Source organism: Candoia aspera, chromosome 3 (assembly GCF_035149785.1).
Source record: "Candoia aspera isolate rCanAsp1 chromosome 3, rCanAsp1.hap2, whole genome shotgun sequence".
Classification (NCBI taxonomy): domain Eukaryota; kingdom Metazoa; phylum Chordata; class Lepidosauria; order Squamata; family Boidae; genus Candoia; species Candoia aspera.
In genome coordinates, this window is record NC_086155.1 from 185,904,939 (window position 1) to 185,922,790 (window position 17,852).

Consider the following 17,852-nt stretch of genomic DNA (forward strand, 5'->3'; position numbering starts at 1 on the left):
TCACCCATAGAAATAAAACCGAAAAGGTCTGGGCACTCATTGATTCGGGTTGCTCCAAAAGCCTCATGCACCCTGACCTGGCAGCCGCACTCGACCTCCGCTGCTATCCACTTCAGCACCACCTGGTGTTCTCGCAGCTCGATGGATCTGCAGCGGGAGGGGGCCCGGTCACCCAATACACCGGAGAAACCGCGCTACGGCTCGGCAGCCACGAGGAAAAATTGGCTTTCATCGTGGCACCGGTGGGGCAACCCCGACTCATACTGGGGATCCCATGGCTCGTGCAGCAAAACCCAGTCATCAACTGGAGAACCAGAGAGATTAAGTTTGCTGACGGGCGTTACCAAGCACCTTCAGGGAACAGGGTTCCCCGAGCAGCCATGGGGGGGGCGACGACGACTGTGGAACACAGAGAGACAGCACTGCCAGAGGGACTGCCGACCAAATACGGGGATTTCGCCGACGTTTTCGGTGAGAAAGAGGCGGACAAACTCCCCCCCCACAGAAAGACGGACTGCACCATTGAACTGGTCCCGGGGGTACCCCTACCCAAACCAAAAATATATGCTATGACCCAGCGAGAGCTAGCTGCATTAAGGGACTTCATAGACAAAAACCTGGCGAGAGGTTTTATCGAGCCAGCAAACTCTCCAGTGGGAGCGCCAGTCCTCTTTCGCGAGAAAAAGGACGGGGCATTGCGGCTCTGTACAGACTACCGCGGATTAAACGCAGCAAGCATTTCAAATAAATACCCCTTACCCTTAATAAAGGACATTTTGTCCCACTTGGTAAAGGGTAAGGTATTCTCCAAACTGGACATAAGGGAAGCCTATTACCGCATACGGATACGGGAGGGGGATGAGTGGAAGACTGCTTTCAATTGCCCATTGGGGGCGTTTCAATATAAAGTACTCCCATTCGGATTGGCAGGAGCACCGGGGGTATTCATGCAGTTAATTAATGAGGTCCTGCGTGACCACCTTTTTAAGGGGGTTTTGGTTTACCTGGATGATGTATTGATCTACACAGAAACAGAACGTGAGCACGAACGCTTGGTAAAAGACGTGCTCAAGAAACTTCGCAAGGCAGAGCTGTTTGTAAAGCTCTCCAAGTGCGAGTTTCACAAAAAACAAATTGACTACCTAGGGTATAGGATTTCTGCTAAAGGGATAGAAATGGACCCCAGCAAGGTCCAAGCCATCCTGGCGTGGGAACGCCCACGCACGAGGAGACAGCTGCAAAGCCTCCTGGGATTCACTAATTTCTACAGGGGGTTCACGCCCAGGCTGGCAGAGACTATATTGCCCCTAACTAACCTGCTAAAGACTAAGGGCTTGGGGGACACGCGCAAATCGAGGAACCCGGGGGCGCTACTGAATTGGACAGCTGACTGTCAAACGGCTTTCGAGAGACTGAAAACCCTCTTCACAGCTGAGCCAGTGTTACAACACCCCGACCCCACCAAGCCTTTTGTGGTGCAGGCAGATGCCTCCGACTTTTCCATCGGAGCCATCCTGCTCCAAAAGGACTCCGACAACCACCTAAAGCCCTGCGCCTACCTTTCCCGCAAATTCTCCGAAACGGAGCGGAGATGGCACATATGGGAAAAGGAGGCGTTTGCAGTGAAGACAGCCTTGGAAACGTGGCGACACCTGCTGGAGGGGGCCTCCTGCCCCTTCGAGGTCTGGACGGACCACAAGAACCTGGAGGCACTCAGCACACCAAAACGACTCAGCCCGAAGCAGGTGCGATGGGCTCAGTTTTTCAGCCGGTTCAATTTCACGCTGAAATTCATACCGGGCAAGAAAAACTTCTTGGCAGACGCCCTATCCCGACGGCCACAGGACGACACGCAAGCCTCCGACATCGTAGGAACAGTATGGACCGAGAAACAGCTCGGCTGCCCAGCTGTCACGCGGAGCCAGACAAGGAATCAGCGCACGCCAGCACGAACGGCGGGGAGCGATCGGAGCCGACGCTCAATTTCACCGAACTGGCAACAAAGACTCACACAAGCACTACAGCAAGATACATGGTTGCAGAATAACCAACAACATGTATCTTTCAAAGACAACATCGCCTGGAAAGAGAAAGCCTTGTACGTGCCCGAATCACTGCGGGGGGAAATCTTACACAGAGCGCACGATGACAAATCTGCAGGGCATTTTGGGTTTGTAAAAACCCTCCACCTAACGAGGAGGCAATTTTGGTGGCCAAACCTCAGAAAGGACGTAAAAGACTACGTAGGCAACTGCCCCATATGTGCCACCACCAAACGTAAAGGAGGGAAACCCCACGGGCTGCTACAGGCGGTAGCCAGCCCCTCCCGGCCATGGGAAGAAATTTCCATGGATTTCATTGTGGACCTCCCACCCAGCCAAAGAAAAACTGTGATATGGGTGGTAAAAGACTATTTCTCGAAACAAGCACACTTCATCCCGTGCGCAACCATCCCCTCCGCACAACAGCTGGCACGTTTATTCCTAACACACATATACAGGATCCACGGCGCCCCCTACAGGTTGGTGACCGACAGAGGAACACAATTCACGTCAAAATTTTGGCGGGAATTTTTAAAACTAATCGGAACCAAGCAAGCACTGTCCACTGCGTGGCATCCAAACACAGACGGATCAACAGAGATCCTAAACTCAACACTTGAACAGTTCCTGAGGGCATTCATAAATTATCAACAGGACAACTGGGTAGACCTACTACCTTTTGCAGAGGTGGCCTATAATAACGCGGTACACCAGAGCACTGGCCACACCCCTTTTAAGGTGGTCTATGGAAGGGACTTTGTACCGATACCAGAATTGCCGCAACCTGAAACCCTGCCCTGCTCACCGGACGATTGGGCGGCACAGCTGGCAACAACCTGGCCCATCATTCAAACGGCCCTAGCAGACGCACAAACAACGTACAAAAAATATGCGGACAACCACAGGGCGGAGGCACCGAACTACAAAGTGGGAGATAGGGTCTACCTCTCCACTAAGTTCATAAAGACCTCGCAACCCTCGAAGAAATTGGCACCGAAATTCATCGGACCTTTTAAAATCATACAGGTAATCAACCCAGTTACGTTCAAATTGGAACTGCCTTACAATTTGAGACGGGTCCACCCAGTGTTTCACTGTGCACTACTGAAACCAACGAGCACATCCAAATGGCATACGGAAGAACCTCCACCCCCACCTATAATGATAGACAACCAACAACATTTTGAAGTAAAAGAAATACTGGACTCAAGAAAGCAAAGAGGAACACTCCAATACCTCGTGAGATGGAAACATTTCTCACACCCAGAGTGGGTCCAGGCACGACACGTCATGGCTAGACAACTAACAAGACAGTTCCATGAGGCATACCCAGAGAAACCAGCACCATAGAACATCTTTGGGGGGGCAGCATGTCATGACCTCGTTGCAAGGCACAAAGAGCCTCACAACGTGGATCATGATCATTAAGGAAAAGGGGGAAGAAGATAATCCAATCAGGGATTAAAACAAGCACCCAAAGACACCCACACCCATGATCCCATCAACACCTGAAAAGAGGGACGTCAGAAGGGTGAAGATAAGGAGCACATGGTGCCCCGGAGAACTCAACCGTTGCAGGAAGACAAAGAGGACACCGGGGAAAACGCCCACGCAGCCATCAAGGATCCCATCAAGAGGGATCGGGGCATTGAGGGGTGGGGGAGCCCGGGGCAATACAGGAGGGTATAAAAGGGGCACCCCCACACTACCTAACCCGTTCCCGTTTTTCGATCTGTCAGCTATCATTCCAATAAACCAGAAATCCTTAATCCCCATTAAGTGAGTCTGTGTCTTATTGCGAAGAGAGGCTGGCCCTGACATTAGCACTACATCGCCCTGGAGCGGAAAAGTAATGCTGCCTTGGAGCTCCTTTTCTGTCAGCATAGCCACCCCACCCCCATGAGTGGATACTGATATGAAAATCACCACTTGCTCCAGGTAGTGATGAAAAAGAGGGAAAGGGTGCTTATAGGCTGTCTGCCTGCCTACTACTTGTAGAAAACAGCTTACTTGAAGACCAGGCCTCTGAGTGTCTGCTTCTGGAAAAGGCTGTCTGCCTGGAACTGCATCCACTTCTTGGCTCTCGGGCTTCAAAGCAACACAACCCGGGAGCATTGGGGGGCATCTGGTGGGGGGAGCCTAGAACAAATACTGAGTTGTAACTGGCAAAGGTGGGAGGATGCAATCTGGCTGGTGTAGGGAAATGAGGGCAGGTCAGTGGCTGGTCTACCTTTGTTAAAATCTCAGCCTAACAAAGGAAAGGTGACAGTTTTGGTGACACCTTTAATTTATATATCCTGCTGTAGAACTTCATTATTTCAAAGCTCTGGAAAACCTCCCTTAGCAGTATAATGTAGATAGGAACAGCAAAGGGGCATGGAGGATCTCTGTGGGACTCCATAGATCAAAGGTCTAAGTATAAAATACTTTCTCAGCATCATCTTCTGGACACAGCCTGGCCAGAAGGACTGGAAGCCCTCTAAAGCAGGGCTCTTAAGCCTCACTTCACAGGCAGTCCGGAAGAGTAGTAGGCTTGATGCTTGAAAGCAGAAGGAGTGACATGGTTGCACTTCCATCATCTCATTTCCAGTATGAAGTAGGTCATTCACCAACATGATCAAAGCAGTTTCAGTACAATATCAAGGCAGAAAGTCTAATCAAAATAGGTCCAGATAAGCAATGTGATTCAGATGTATCTGGAGTTGTATGGCTCTACCTGTCTTACATGTATAGGCAAGAAATAGGAATAATAGATTTTGAAGGACACGAAAGCTCAGATAAGCTGCGTTATTATAGGAAACCTAAAAAAGTCATTGTAAAAGAATTTCAGTGGATTCTGTGAATCAAATGCAAGACTTATTTATAGTGAAACCAAAGTTCTGATTCTTATGCCTCTTATGCCATTTCTCCCACCTGTGTGGCAAAATGGGCTGGAAACCAATCTCCTTCTGGCAGGAATGGTAGTTTCCACCTCTCTGTTGTTTTATTAACAGACTGATCAAGCTTGTGACCATCTGAGAACTAGCTTTTATACTACCTTCTTGATCACTAATATCTGAGACTGAATCAATATCCCAGGTAAAGGAAGATTTTCTTCAGTAGAAGTCATATATTTGCCTCTTTTAGGCATGGAGAAACACATCTCGCCCAAAAGGCGTCATTACCTATAGACTAGTCCCATTTGAGATTTAATCATCCAGAATGGGCAAGGGTCAAAAGGCAGATAGTAACCGCCTCAGTACTTGACCTATCCACATTCTATGAGCCAAACAAAAATACCCCCCACCAAAACTACACAAAAAGCAATTGCTGAGGTTACATCTCTATCAGTTAAGTCAAAATAGATCCCATCAACACTGTCCACAAAGAACGATGCAAGTTCTTTACTTCAAGTCACTGACACCTTGATGGAGGAGATGGCACATACTGGCCTGTTCTGAGGCAATAACAAACTAGATGAGGAAGAAGGTGGGTTCTTATCTTGTGGCATCCTGTCAATATGCTTGAGGATGTGCTAATATACATTCAGATCCAATGTGTGTACAGAGCAATTAATGGACTGTTTGACAAAGATCCTGCCATGACGTCATGCTCATTAGTTGTTCAGAGAACATTAACACAAGAAAAACACTTTTGTGACAGATCACAAAACAGGTTCACCGTAGATACTTTTGACGTTGATAACAATTTTGGCTTTTTTCTGCAATGAGACTTGTGTTGTTGTTATGGTCCATTGAGTCAACCCTGATTTTGGTGATTGCAGGAACAGGTCCATACCATTTTCTTGGCAAGATTTTTCAGAACTGGATTGCCAGTATCTTCTCCATAACTCATGGCCTCCAGACTTTTTATTCAGCACCTTTAAGCAGTGTACCAGACTGGCTCTCGCTGGGATCTATAATGTGGAACAATTTGCCCTTGAAGTTTAAGAGGGAATTCAAACCATATTTTTCACCTAGGCCATTTACAGTTTTACATTTTTATGTTGCTAGATTTTAAAAATATTATATTTAATATTTTATAGGCCACTCAGAGCCATTAAAATTGTTGGCATATATGTGTACTGAATGAATAAATCTGTATATGTTGCCAGTATCTTTCTCAACCAATAAGTTACACACTGAGTGAATAAGCGTTTCCAACAAAACAGCACACTGCCATACTGCATTTTTCTAAAAAGTAATCATTTTTTGAAAATTTGTCATGTGACATGTTGGCATGGTATTGCCACTTAAAGTCTCTAAACTTTGTAACACCGTACTTAATTCTATCTGGACTTAAGTTCTATAAAAAGAACTCATTCCAGAAAATGAAAGCAGTGGTAGAATTTAGATATGCATGTACTGAATTCTCTGTTAATGTATTTATTGATATAAACCTTGTATTACAATGGATCCGAAACAATTATAATCTCTATTGATCCATTTGGACATGAGCTATAATTTTACAGGGTGTTACATTAAGCCACTTTTGATTTTAAACTCTTTTTAAATAATTAATGTACACTTGGTTCTATGCTGGTAAAGAAATAATTTCATCTCAAATAAATGATAAAAATCCAATAAGTCCAATAAATGTATATCATATAATGTAGAATTATATTAATTTAGGCATGAAAGCCGACTGGGTGACCTTGGGCCAGTCGCTGTCTCTCAGCCCAACTTACCTCACAGGGTTGTTGTGGGGAAAATAGGACGAGGAAGGAGTATTTGGTATGTTCACCACCTTGAGTTATTTATAAAAATAATAAAGGTGGAATAGAAAATAAAATAAATAAATAAATAAAACAAAAGTTCACAGCAGACTTTCTTTCCAAAACCTTGTAACATCTCAATCTTACCATATTTCTAAAGAGTTGATTCTGAACATTTGATAATTATTTTAACATTCTTATGTCCAAATATTTACTAGGCAAAATTTAGCAAGCATTCTGCTTCTATCTTCTAATGTTCTTAGAAATTTTCACTGCTGAAATATCAGCTTAGATCTACCTATACTGACCTGCATATATCAAAACACCTGCTTTTCAGATAAGCTATTTTCCTCACTTTAAATGCATATTTAAATGCATATCTTAATATTTAAGATACTAGTTACAAGGTCAAATACTGCAGAGATGTAACTGCTGGAATTTTAATAATTTGAAATTTTGATTTCCAAAGCATCACTACCTCTAATAGCAACCTCAGGCAGATAAAAGAGCTGAAGCAAATGGGCCTCCTAAAAATAAAACAAACAAATTTGTATGCTTGGGTCTACCCTGAAGTACCCAGCATGAAATAAATAAATAAATAAAAGACTCCAGAACAGGCAATTATCCTTTCAAACAAGATAATGTTAACTGGGGTGCCAGGAAAAAAAAAGGGTAAGAAACAAAAAGGAAACTGGCAAGTATAAGAAGTGAACTTACCTACTTGAACTTTTTACAGATGGTATTGGAATACCATGGTGGAGGTGGACTTGGATAGCCAGCTAGAACCCTTAATTGTTAGGGAACAAGGAGAAATTGCAAGATCTTGTGGTAGGCCCCATTTGCATTATATTGCTCAATAATTATTTTATAAACAGGGGGTCCCACAGTGATCCCACAGTCAGTTTTCTTGCACTGATTCTGATGTTACCATTTCTATATAGATTGACCCAATGTCAGATCAAATACTCTATAGTCTATAGTCTATACCTGTTCTTTTGAATCTATCTGTAACAAATATGGGGGTTTAGGGGGGGGAGGAAATGCTTCAAACTTTTCTTCCTTAGTTGCAGCCCTTAAACTCCTTTGCCACAGAATCTCAAAAAAATCAGAGCCATTTTCTATTTTTATAAAGATTCTTGGAATAAATAAGCTGAAGATTATTCTCTTTTTTCTAATTGGCATGAGACACACAAAGCATAATTCAGTGTATCCTCTCCCAAACTTTGATCCCCATATGTTGTTGGGCTATAGCTCATATAGTTCCCAACCTGTAATCCAACAACAACTAGGAAACTAAGGTTTGGAAATTCTGTTCTAATGGTTGACTGGAAGGTTATTGTTCTGCAGGAAACCTGGCAGACTATCATTCAAAGTTCCAGAAAAATAAACAGATTCTATTGCCTAGTGAAATATTAATGCAGCCATTAGGTCACATCCAAAGATCTCCTTCCTCTGATGGGTAACTACAAACAAGCTTCACATCCAATGTATAAACTACACCTTCAGTCCAATCTAATCCATGACTTTTTATCATTTTATTTGCAAAACAAAGATGACAATTCTTTTAAATTCATGGATCGTTAGGTTTTCTAATGGTTTATTTTTATTTATTTTATTTTATTTTACTTATTTAATTTTTATCCCGCCTTTATTATTTTTTATAAATAACTCAAGGCAGCGAACATACCAAATACTCCTTCCTCCTCATATTTTCCCCATCACAACAACCCTGTGAGATGGGTTGGGCTGAGACAGAGTGACTGGCCCAAGGCCACCCAGCTGGCTTTCATGCCTAAGGCAGGACTAGAACTCTCGGTCGCCTCGTTTCTAGCCCAGCACCTTACCCTTTTTCAAATTAACTCCATTTTTAGTTTCAAATAACATTATGTTTTCAAATTTAGGGTTTCTGATTATCCACTCTCCAAAGACACAATTTAATGAGGGAGAAAAAGACATCTTGATCTGAACATTCAAAAGCCAAATGTATGAAACTTGTGCCTAGGTCAGAGTTTAAAACTGCAATGTTAAAACTGAAGCTTGGAGCTGAAATTTTCGTTTCAAACTGGAATACACAAACACAGAGGGAGAGTGATAATTCCCAATATTAGAAGTAATATGGGTTACAGTTTTGAGTTTTCTTTCTGTTTTTGTTTTGGAGTGTAGGTGGCTTGTCGGTTGCCTTCCCCCCAAAACCATCAAATCTGGAGATGGTCCTACTGCTCTGGGGAAACTACAGGTTAATACAAGGTCAGATGTTACAAGTACTGTGTGCCTGCTATTGAAAGGAACAGTATAAAGTTCTTCTTCTCTCTTCTAAAACTGTTTAGTTATGCAAAATACATTGCATGCAGCAGCTAATTAAATGAACTTTTAAGGGGAAAGAAGAAGAGACATCCCTGAAATTTGATTTTCATTGATGTACAAAATTCTGATCTAATGCTTCAGTTCAAAGGTCATTGATAGAGAAATATAATCCAGGAGTTCAAATAAACTGACATTTTGTTAATAGGATCTGAACTCTAGATTTAGTAATTTCTCTCTCTCTCTCTCTCTCTGTGTGTGTGTATGTGTGACTTTGAGTCAGTATTGACTCCTGGTGACTGCCTGGACTAATCCCTGCAGTTTTCTTGGCAAGGTTTTTCAGATGTGGTTTGCCATTGCCTTCTTCCTAGGGATGACAAAGAGTGACTGGCCCAAAGTCATCCAGCTCAGTTCATGCCTAAACTAGGACTAGAACTCACAGTCTCCCAGTTTCTAGCCTAGTATCTTAACTGCTACACCAAACTGGCTCTCAGGTTTAGTAATTACATTACATTGTTTAGAAATAATGACCTCATCATGTCACCTAGCAAGAATGGCTTCTCATTACCTGTACTTGCCATTTTTTAAACAGTATTTCTGTTAAATTAGCAAAACAAGTGCACAGGGTTTTGAAAACACATTTTATCTTAATTTTCAACTATTTATTAAATGACCCTTCTGAGCTTACACACTTGTTTGAAAGTGCTTGCTTGGTCAAAGATTTACTTAGCCCAGCATTCTTTGTAAGATTCCCGGTGACAGAAACTGCCAGGTAATCCAACAGAAATTGTCTGGCACTGTTTTGCAGCATGGTGGATTTGTTTTTCTTCCCACTCATACGTAAAACAAGAAGTAATGCTTTTTAAACTATGCATTTGAGTGCCTTGGCTTTGATATACAGTAGAATGTAAGATGCATGCACAGTCTGGAACAATCCCTGATAGTTTTCCCCAGCCTGATGTCATCCAGATGTGTTGTAACTATATTGCTCAGGACTCCAAGTTAGTATGGCCATTGGCTGGGAAATCTGAAAGTTGTAGTCATAACACAGCTGGAGGAACCTTTCTTATGAGAAAGTTTGGTCCATACGTTTCATGGCAGTGACCTCCACTGAATTCAAGGATATCTATATAGGATTGCATAATAAGTATCACTTACGTTTTCAGAACATCTGGGTATATACAACTTGGATGATAATGCGAATATCCTGCCCCAACTTCTAAACTGAAATATTTCTGATAACTTGTGACAGAGAATCCTGGGTCAATCCCTTGCATTTCCAGTTAAAAGAATCAAGAAATATGTGACCTGACAAACTTCTGCCTGAGAATGTTTGCCAAGACAATGCTGAGCTAGATGAGGGGCTTGACAAGGTGGTGTCCAGAAGCATCAATGCATCCATAGAACTTGTTTTGGTCAGTATCAAGCACCTAGGATCATCTTCATGTTCAAGAAAGTTACTTCAAGACTATTTTCAAGAAGAGAAAAAAAAACTTTGGGCAAGATATGGACAGTAGCCTGGTATGATTAGCTTCTTGTGATCTATATAAGAAGTACACAATTTACATTAAGTTGAAGGCCACACCAGAGTTTGTGTCATGTCCAGAACTGTACTCCAAAAGTGCTTTGAGTACAGTGGGATCTACTTTTTAACAAAGGGATTCAAGAGTTCCATGGTACCAAATTTCATCGCGTAAGGCATCCATCCCCAAGAATATATTTTAAAAGTCTAACACTAGGGGTGGGGGAAGCTGGAAAAACAGTGTTAACTGGCTATCCACATGGGGATCATATGCGCTAGACTGAAGCTCATCTTTTACTATCTTTGCTCTTCTTTGCATCAGCTGCTCTTCTTAAAGGTAGCGCAAGCACACTGATTCACAATTATTTTCCAAGTTAGAAAATGTTATATGGGTTTGTTTCATCACTGATTCCCAAAGTTCAGAGGGAATGTGTAAAGCGTGTCACATCTGGACATAGTTTTTTTTTCCCAACAGCAGCTATGCAACATCTATTGGGTGTCAGTTTTTTTTAACAGCTTTAACGGTATTATTAGAAACTGGTGGAGTTACACCACCATCTTGTGGACAGAAGATAAATGAAACAATCATGTAAGAATGACACAAATAAGTTCCCTTATAAAAAAGAAAGGAACAATGTAGTCTGGCTATTAGAGTCTAATGTGACTCAGAAGGCAATCTATAATTTTGAAAGAAACTTTAAAAAATTATTTGACTTCTTTCTTTGCTTTGGTGAACCCACATTTCTACTTTCTAGATTATTACTTTCTAAGTGCTGGATCTTTAAGGCCCTAAATGGCTTAGGACCAGGTTACCTGAATGAACATCTTCTCCAGGTCCCCTCACAAAAAGAATGTGCAGTGGACCTCTACAAGGGAAAGAGCTTTTTTGTGGTGGCACCCCGTTTTAGATTTTTTTTCTGTGCGTGTGTTCCAGCTTTGGGCTATTACTCATGGCCATGTTAACTTAAATTTTATTTTATTCCTTTAGTACAACAGAGAAGAAAAGAAAAACAAATCACGTGAAAGAAAAAATGATAAAGCTCCACCTAGATATATCAATAAAATACAATTATATATGTTTGCAAAACAACAAATGAAACCTTAACCTCATGAAATCATATAGTGCATTAATAAAGAGGTAATCTGAAGTTTGAGAGTGTATACATTTATCAAACCAAGTGTTGGTATTTGGCACACAAGTCTCTTTCCAAGAACACATAAATTTCAATTGGAGTATAATTTCACAACCTATTAACATCTTTAATTCTTAAATTCTCCAAACCTTATTCAGTATTAAGAATATTCAGCCAATAGGGAACAATTAGAGGACAAGAACAAATCAGGTGTGCTAACGTATCTTCAAATTTATTGCATCTCCAACACAGAAACATAACCAGCCCTTTTAAATATCACGAAGTCCAACAGACCCCCCTAATAATTTCTGAGGTATTAATCTTATCTTGATCTCATAAGAAATATATTTAACATTTTTTTTAAAATCTGAGACCATTGACTTGTTAAAATTGGAAATTCCAATTCTCCATTCTAAATCAATAGTTATCAATAGCTGTTATTTTTTTAATCCATTTGTAGATAAAATGACAATAATTGGTTTTGTTTCTAAAACCAAGCATATTCAAAATATAGACATTTCCAAGGCTGCTGCTATGTCCAGTCTAAAATGAGAACATGACTGATGTTTTAATTAAATATGCCTTTCGGTAGATACAGACGGGTTGCATTTTTATAACTTCTCAAAGGTTTTAGAGATATTCTTTGCCGTAAGATCATCTTGTATGTAAACCCTATTTTGAGCCCATCTTTTTCAGGAAAAACCTTTACCCAATATTTTAAAAAAGGGATTATTCCAAAGGCTCAATATCTCTTAAGAACAAGAGTTAAAAATAGATTTCTTTCCCAATAACATCCAAATATATCTGGCTATTTAATACCAGAAATGCAGTAAGTTTCCAACTTTAATTATAACCAAGTGCTTGCCAAGATTTCAGTGAGAGGTTCCAAATAATCAATCTCTAGCAAGACTTATTCTGTCTTGTTTTCACTGAAAAGAAACAAACACATAAGTTAATATGTAGGAGATTCATGTTCTATTCAGCTGGACCTGCCTCCACTGTTAGTTAAGGAACAACCACCTTATCAGTTCATAGAGGAGCCTTTAGAAAGAGTCTGTGAAAGTTTTTGCCTTAAGAACGTGGGAGATAAATTGAAAACTAAAGGGGGAAACAATCCAGTTGCTGAGATTTCTGTAACTTTATCCTATTCTCTTTCAATAAATCTTGATAAAGAGACTCTGAAGAAAATCTTACTTTCTGTGGAGATGGGGAGACATGGAATATCAGTCAGTCATTACAGGAGGAAACATATGGAATTTCTTAATCCAGGTGAGGAGGAAAAGTGTGAGAAACTGACTCAGAATAACTCTGACTTTTATGTTAGGTATAAATTGCATTGGAGAGTTTCTTTGACAGACTCAAGATTCTGTCACAATAACCTAGCAGCAATAGAGATCTCCCTTGCATTGAAGAGTCCAACTAAATTAAAATCCTGGGCCACCATTATATGGTCTACCTTTAAATTTAAAATATTAGTAAAACATCCACGTAAAAAAAATCTGGTTTGTTTACCTCTGGTTGGCCCATAAAAATTAACAAGAGTCACCTGAATATCACCAATTCTAGCAATTCTGGTTATGTAGTAGCCTCCAATAACTGAATTTTCTTGTTCAATTATCAAATGTGAAGACTTCTTAAATAAAATAGCAAGTCCTATGGCTATTTTCAAAACTCTGGTTTCTCTTCTGCTCGTATAGCCATATCCTCTAGTCTGTGAATTGGGAGAAAACTAGTTTGACATAAACTGCCCTAATGGTTGGGCTGTAATCTCCTTTGGTAAAAAGGTTGGTGGGTGGCCCAGTCCTTTCAGTGTTGATATGGGAAAAGTTAAGGAAAACAAATGATGGATACCCTAGCTGTTCTAGGTCTTTGTGACAGGAACGAGAAGAAAGAGTTAATTCTTTATTAATTCTCCGTTCCCTGTGTTCACAACGGGGATGACTGGGGAGGTATTTGGGGCTAAAACTATTCTCCCATGGTTCCCCTCTCCTTATTGAGTGGTGTTCACATGAAATACTAAATCCACCCAAACATCAGTTAAACATGTGCAAGCAGGGCCCATCTGCTTTGCCAACCTGAGATTTGTGTCCTTGGATTATAGGAGAGATTGTGTAACTGTTATAGGAATTTGGTCAGTTCTTTAGTTTAGTTCTTCTCCCACGTTTTCCTAGAGTCTGAGAAAGTTTGCCTTGACATGTTTCCAGAAGGAAAATATATTGTAAAAGCAAATTAAATGTTTGAAACAGTTGAAAAATCATCTGGTCTGACTATATGTCCAACAGTTTCTTTTATCCTTGAATGTATTCTCTTCTATATATTGAAAAATAATTATTGCTTGAACTTCACTTTTAAGTGGTCACCACTCAAAGCCTTGGGATGAAATAAAGATTGATTATCATTATTGTCATTTTTAAGTGCTATAAATTTCTATGAGCACAATATAATTGCAAAGAAAATCTGATAATGGAAAAATAAATATAATATGAAGCTGCAGTTGAAAAGCTAATGCAACATCCACAAGGACTCCCTTCCTTGAAAATATGTGAACTAACTGGAGCCAATAATTAGTGGAATTCATGCCAGTGATAGCAACAGCAATTGCTTTGGCTGGATTGCACCCATTTCTTTGCAACTCTGTTTCTTTTCAGGGTGGACAAATCATTTCTGTTCTAATGAAAATCTTGAGGCCAAATTCTGTTCCCTTTCTGGTATAATGGATAGATGAACTGAATCCAGAGTGCACTTAAAAGAATATGAATGAGGAATTGGTTCTGAAAAAGTTAAGATCAGATCAAATTCTGCCTTGCCTTTGTAGATCTTGGCTCTCTGAATTGTTTCAAGTTACAACTTCTTTGAGGCAGACTGATTGGCAAATTTCAGTGATAAAACAGAAATCCCTGAGGTCATTATTTCCTGCTTGGACTTTAAATAATGGGAAGGTTCAGTTCTGTTTGGCTGGAATACACTCCAAAACCCATCATTTACTCTCTTCCAGCAAAATTTTGAGACTACTCAGCCTTAGAAACAAAACCATATACACCATACATGGGAAACATTTGCATGAAAAATATATATTAAACTACTCCAGTACACCCCCATTAAGTATTTGTAACTCTTAATACTCAGACAAGGCATGTAAATATAACTCTAACTGGAGACACTGTATTATTATATACTTTACTTTTTATAACTTCACAAATCAGTAACACTGTAATGAGAATGCTGGTTTTAATTTAAAAATTACATTAAGTATATTAAAATAATACCCATGTTTTAACAGTTCCAGATTTTATTATGTGTTTGTAATATAGTCATCTGGCTTATTTAAAGGCTAAGCAACAAAATAAAAAGAAATAACTACAAGTGATTAAATGGGGGAAAAAAGTCCTGAAATGAAATAGTATCCTATAATTCATTTTGCACAAGATATATTAGATTTCTTTACATCAGTATACAAGTGATATGTAAATTCACCTGTGGGCCATAAAGTCTGAAGGTGCTCTCATCTTGCAAAATGTGTGTGTGTATTTAAAGTCACAGTAGCTGAAAGACTGCTTTGTTGATTCAAAGTAGGCTTCTGGCTAATGCCAAAGTTAAGAATGTGTACATACAGTAAGAACCTGCTTGTTATGTATTAATATATGTCATTTCTTATTCATATTAAGTCTTACGATAATTAGTCATGACACTAGGAAGCCATTACATTCACTTCATTATCTGTATTAAAAATAATGTTTTAGTAGCTACTAAAAAATACAGTAGTTTCCCAACCTTGTTTTTTTTTTTTAATATTGATGTCTGTCTAGCTCAGTATTTCTCAACCTTAGTTATTTTAAGATGTGTGGACTTCAACTCCCAGAATTCCCCAGCCAGTTGAGAAACACTGAGCTAGCTATTAACATTGTGCAATGCTTTGGATTCATAGGTATTTCTGAGCATGTGTGGGCATATACTTAACACCTGTCTGCACTTCCTTTAAAAAAGCTGCATCCTTTCCTGGGATTACATGACAGTTTTCCATCAGAGAGAGTGCAATGCCAGGAAATGAGGTTGAAATAATACTTTTTTGCTTTTGAATCCAAACTGCTGCACAGCCTTACTCACTAATCGACTCTGAGGCGTTTTAAAACAGAACCTTGAACATAACGTTATTTAAAATATTGCTAGAAACATAATACACACCCCATCAAATTATATCAACACTAGGAGCATCCACAGGGGATTCATCATCTCAAAAGCTCCACCCCTTTTTAACAAGTGTTGCATGCATGCAGAATGGAGTGGGGTTTGACCACCTGATCCACTTGCCATTTTGACTTCACTGGCCCCTGCTGTGGTCATCTCTGCATCTGTCCAATTAGTTGAATATTGGTTACATAGGTAGGCAGCAGTTGTTCATGGTTTTAAACCCCCCACCCCCCAGCACTATCTGTAAATGCTTGAGAATCAACCCAGGGCTTTCTACACACAAAGTGCGTGTTCAGGGCATAGTTTACAAGGGTACATAAAATGCCACTGTCATGAACCATGGGACATATTAGAGGCGATTGATGCAGATATAGGTTTAAACACTTCAGTCTATTGCTGTCAACTTCCTGGCTGCCACAATCAAGACTCCAGCCAAATAATTCCTAGGAAATAGTGTATGAACACCAGAAATGTGATAAAAGTTTTCCTTTTAGCCTGTGAGAAAAGCAATTTAGAGGCCACCGCTTCTAATTTATGGGTCCAGTCTTCTCCAAGTTGGAGAGGGTACAATCCAAGTTGATGCAAGATGAGAAAAAAATAATTGTTCCCCTCTCTGTTTAGCACGGGGAAAAGACAAATGGTTGTATTTCCAAATTATACTGCTTTCCCTTGGGACCTAGGCTTCCACTGAATTTGGTGCTCACCCTATTAACTAAAACAAAATTTTGAGTAAAACTACAGCAGTGTTATGGCTAGCAACTCACTTTGGAGGCTTCTTATTCAGAATTTCCAGACAATTGCAGAAACACAACATTGGGTTAGAGTTAAGTACAGATCCTACGCTGATACTCATCAACATCTAATTGATCATTTGGCATCAAGGTGGAGGAAATACTGATCAAATTTACAAGTAACGTAATTTGGTGGCAGATTTCATACTCAAGAATAGCTCTCCCCACTCAGATTGCTCTTCGTATGTATGGAATTTAATTCTCCATAGAATTCTGGATGGTTCCAGGTTAGGGAAAGCTTTCCTAGGAGACAGAAACAAAGTTTGAAAATGTTCTTGATAGCTTAAGAGAAAACAACTGAAAACAAAGAATGAAATCTAAGAGAGACAAATACAAAGTTCATCACTTGGCAAGAAATTGATCAATGCACAGGTATAGAATGGGGGATATCTAGATGATATAATCTTAGAACTGTAATTGTTCACAAACTGTAAGCAGGAACGTGACATGGCTGTAGAAAAGGCAAATCCGATTTTAGATTGCATTAACAGAATTTGATTACATGACGTCAGGTCAGTGTCATCTCTTAGCGATCGCATAGATGCACCTTCTCCAAGATGCTCTGTCTCCAACATGGCCATTCAAGTCTTCCAGCAATGCACCCATGACTGTTGTAATGGAGTCAACCCATCTTGCTGCTTGTTCTCCTCTTCTACCTGTCTCAGCATTATGGGCTTCTCAAGGAGCTAGGTCTTTCCATAATATCTCCAAAATATGATAAACTGAGCCTGGTCATTGATGCCTTGAGTGAGAACTCTACTCTATGATCCATTAATTGATTTTCTTGACTATCCATGATATTCTCAGGATTCTTCTCCAACGCTGAAGTTCAAAAGTGTCAGTAGCCTTTCTATTCTGCTTCTTCAAAGTCCACCGAAGTCCATGCAGTTTCAAAATCATGACAATAGTTCCATTCTATACTTCATTGGTTAAATCTTTAGCACCTTAGTATATACATTCAGATAGCAGCATGCCAGGAGGGATCAAAAGCATCCAAATGGTGGGCGTGACTCGGCAAAACCCTGGCCTTTTTACATGCATTGCACACATCACACACATGTATAAAGAAGCAGAGCTTTGATTGCTTGGTAATGCCTGCCATTTTGATGCTGTTGACCCCTCTGCAAATACCCTTGATTTTCAGACAAAATAGATGCAGATGAATGCTGAAAACTCTTATTG